General features: G+C 31.1%; 1 pseudogene; it reads right to left on the bottom strand.

The window, feature by feature from the left end:
- Nucleotides 1-2,919: 2,919 nt before the first annotated feature.
- On the bottom strand, nt 2,920-3,846 carry LOC120176003 (annotated as a pseudogene).
- Between the last annotated feature and the right edge of the window lie 872 nt (nt 3,847-4,718).

The following is a 4,718-nucleotide window of genomic DNA, read 5'->3' as shown; positions in this document are numbered from 1 at the left end:
TGTCATGGTTTGATTTTAAGCGCATTTTAGACTATACTTTTGGGTAAGCTACATCATTGGTACCAACCATTATATCTCTTATTTTCCTATCGCTGAACTATTTTATTACAAATTTAATCACTCATATTACTGTTTTTTTCTATTTTAATAATTAGTTATTAAAAATTTAATCGGGGCCAACACTTAACTATTGGTTCAAGTCATATAATTTTTTTATAATAATATATTTAAGTTATATTAGTTATTATGAAAAATATAATTAAACTTAAAAAAAATTAAATCATGACTCAAGATATCTTAACACTTAATTGACGTTTTAAGTCATGTAATTATTGAGGTAATGACACATGTCATCTTATTAGAAAATTAAATTTATTAAATTAAAATTAAATTGATAAACATATAAATTTTAATAACTACAATAGTTATTATGTTTACTATACAATTTAACATAAACTTGGCAGTCATTATTGAAAACAGGAAAAATGTAATGATTGAATGACCCATTATGAAGTTGACCTTATGCTCTCTTTTTTTAACATTGGAAGGCGTCGTTTCTTATCGAGAAATACAAAATGAAACATATTCAACATAATATTGGAAAATTCGAATTAAAATTCACTTTCGTTTTCATTTAGAAACAACATAGGAAGATAGCAGGGTTACTGCTCTGATGTGAAGGCTATCAAACCAAAGAATTTAAACTCCTTGGCCAAGAAAAGCATCAAAATGTACAATTTATTTACGCGGCAACCAAAGCATTTGTGAAGTGGACCCTGCGTTTCGTTTGTTTTGCGCCCGTACCGCTGCTCTGCGGACTGCCATTCCTTTGTTTCTGTCAAGCAATTAGAGGACTCGGTCATCTCTCTCGCCACGCACCCACATACGCAATGCTCTGTGCCTTTGTAAGCTTTTTGCTTGTTTACCGTATAGTTCAAATTATAACAAAGATATGAATCTGGTTAAAATTTTAATATTTTACGTTGAATTTAGTTTTATTTTAAGATTTAATTTGAAATAAAGTTCAAGCACTTTACCCTCATTGGACTAAATTTGATTATATTATAAAAGAAACATGATTAACTCAAATACTAAAATTATTTAAATTTAACTAACTCCATAGCTTAAAAGTTTTGGAATACTATCTTTTCCTACTGTCAGGTGCCGTATCTCCGTGCTACCTCATGTAACTTTAACCTATCTCACTTTCCGTGCTTTAATCGAATCCACTTGTATCGACCGTCCAGGGGAATTCTGCTATGCGGCGTCTAAAAAAAACTAAAAAACGGTGTGACCGATTAAATAAGTGACCGGTTATGTTATATCATTTAACCGGAAATATTATCAAGTACAATAACATATTAGGTAGCGCTTAGATAATGTAATAGGTAGCGCTTATATAATAAAATAGTCATTTAACCGGAAATATTATCAAGTACAATAACAAATTAGGTAACGCTTATATAATGTAATAGGTAGCGCTTATATTGACCTATTTTCTCATAAAAACGGTAAATTTAAACCGGTTACATTATAAATTGACCTATTACATTATAAATATCAGTTTCGATGTTTTCAGGATCGATACAATTTTAAATGTATCGACACTTTATGCGTGCAACTCATTTGTGCTTTATTTTGGAAAAAAGTATCGACACATATTTAAAGAGTGTCGATACATAATGTAGACCTATTTTCTAATTAACGGTTATATTTTAACCGATTACATTGTAAATTTACCTATTACATAATAATTATCGATTTTGATGTTTCGAGGATCGATACTTTTTAAAAATGTATCGACACTTTATGCGTACATCTCGTTTGCCATTCATTTTGAAAAAATGTATCGACACAAATTAAACAAAATGTCGATACTTTATGTTGACCTATTCTCTCATGAACCCGATATATTTCTACCTGTTACATTGAAAATTTACCTATTACATTATATTTATCGACACAAAATCTAATAGTGTCGATGTTTTTGTGTCGACACTTTCAATATATTCGGTATCTTTTTACCGGTTTTATCATTTCGAGACCTCTTTTGTCATATTCTTACCGGATATATTACTATGGATCGATACATTTGTATAAAGTATCGACACTTTTCAGGCGCTATAACTTCTTCTCTTTTAAATTACAAAAGTGTCGATACTTATATTAATTTATCGACACTTTCAATATATCCGGTAGCTTTTTACCGGTTTTATCATTTCGAGACTTGTTTTGTCATATTATTACCTGTTATATTGCTATGGATCGACACATTTTTATAAAGTATCGACACCTTTTAGGCGCTATAACTTCTTCTCTTTTAAATTACAAAAGTGTCGACACTTATATTAATTTATCGACACTTTCAATATATCCGGTAGCGCTTTACCGGTTTTATCATAATGACACCAATTTTATCATATTTTTACATGTTATATTGCTATGGATCGATACATTTTTAATTGTATCGACACAAACCGACAAGCTAAGTTTGCCGGTTGCCAAATTTTTTAATATTTTTTCATGATTTCCATCTACAACATTATTATTACTCGATATTTCAGGTAACACTAAACCGAATTTATTAAATATATTATAATGTATCCGGTAACGCCGTATATTAGCATGTCTTTCATGAGACAACCCCACCGTCCAGAGGTAATCCTTGACAATGTCATAATTGTACCTGCAATTTAAAAAAAAATCGGAGGGAATATAACGAACTGAAAAGTTTGTTAGTTAGTCAGAGATTTGGGGGGATTTTTCTTGATTCTGCTACTGCTAGAATGCGGCAGTTTGGTGGTACGGCTTATCCTACGCACTAAAGAAGAATGAAAAATTGATGGGAGAAACAAACAGTTTCTTTTCTGCGAATCGGACTTGCTCGTACATTTCAGCGACGGCTATGAAATCGTCCATCTAAGCATGTGACGGCTGTTTCTGTGGTGACGGTGGCCTTTTTCTACGTGGCAATGGCGTTTCCTTTGTGCCTCCAATGAGCTCGATTGTTGGAGTTGTTTCTGCACAGAAAAAACGAAAATGGAGGTCAGAAAACGGATAGTTAAGGGAAAATATTCGTGCTTGTTGCTTTTTTTTTAATATATGAATGTAAGTTGAAAAAAAAATAGTAGTGATGGGTGAAGGAATCAGTGAAAAATTCACCTGAATTTATTGACGTTGAGATTTCAGTTTCAAAACTCTTGGCCTGCAAAAGAACAACATTAATTGGTTAAATGGTTCAGGTAATCAATTAATATATTTAGCAAATAGGTTCATATCCTAGCTCAAGCGAAATGGTAATGTTTTGAAGAATAAAACCGACTTCCCATCTTTCATTTCATTTTCTCAGCAAGCAAACAGGAAAGTAATTTTCGAAACTCACCTTTAGATCTACGAATCTCAAGCTATGCTTGACAATATCACATGGCTGACTGCTTGTCGAGGATTGGTTGCCAGAGCTGAGGCTTGAAGTACATTTCCTTGGCTACCGATGCTCCACCGGAGTTCGAGAAGGCGAACGGCTTGTTCCTCGAGTTCGAAAGGAAGCGAGCAGCGTTTCGGAGCTCAACGTCCGGTGAAGTTAAATCCAATTCCTGCGATTCTTTAGAATCAACGGTTTTTCTTCTCTTTGACAATGAGAAGCTTGTGCTTGAAGATTCCATGTCTGCTTCGTTTAGAGCTCTTCGTGCACTTTCTGCCTATTTGCTTCGAGAGTTTCTTTGAGAAAATATAATATCTTTTTCATTTCTGGCTTTGCTGTTATTTGAGATTTACAGTTTGTAGAATGGAGAGTCTGTTAAAAAGGACGACAGACTGATAGGAATAGGACGATGCGCTTTGAGCCATTGATATCTTAGACGTTGATATTTGTACCTTTCATTTTGGTTCGGTCCTCACCTTAGTTTTTTTTCCCAATTAAAATTCAAAAATTGAATATTTTTTATTCAATCTTACTTGAGATTTGATAATATTTCATTAGTCTTAAATTTTAAAATAAATAATTATTTTTAACCAATACAAATAATTTTTTTACTTTTGTTTTATAATATACGAAGATAATTATATGAATATAGACATATATTATAATAATTATTAGAATTGGATTAAATCAAAATTTGATTCTATTGCAAGCCGATATTATTCTTCACAAAATTCATCTTAAACTCAGTTAAAAAAACTATGAGAGCAAGTCAAATCCAAACTCATTAAGTTCATGCATTTAGGTTCTCTCTTGTGATTACACTATTGATGTGGAAAATTAAATTTAAAATATGGTTTTATAATAAAAATTTATCGTACCTAATTTGAATTAGTGATCAATAAGTCATATATAGATAACTATATTAAAAATCTATATTATATTTACACATTTTGTAATTAAAAAATTACTTGAGTAGATTAGGTCTAATTTCGAATTGTAAAATGCCTATCTACTCTATCGAGCTATTCCAAACTCCTGAATATACCATCTCGTCCGATTAAATTATTTAACAAAACGTATAAAAATAGTGATTGTATTCATAATGTAATAAATAAATTAGACTACTGAAAATGAACTAAACTACTAGAGAAACAAGGGTCTAGCTTTTTAATTCTATATTTTTATAATTTTAATTTCATACTAATAAAGAGATCAGTATAGATACGACAAGAACTACTTATAATAGAATTTAACTTCAAATAAATCTTCATAGCATGCCAAGCTTCTCATCAACAAA

Source organism: Hibiscus syriacus, unplaced genomic scaffold (assembly GCF_006381635.1).
Source record: "Hibiscus syriacus cultivar Baekdansim isolate YM2019G1 unplaced genomic scaffold, ASM638163v2 tig00112225_pilon, whole genome shotgun sequence".
NCBI classification, from domain to species: domain Eukaryota; kingdom Viridiplantae; phylum Streptophyta; class Magnoliopsida; order Malvales; family Malvaceae; genus Hibiscus; species Hibiscus syriacus.
This window is presented reverse-complemented; position numbering and strand designations above follow the sequence as displayed.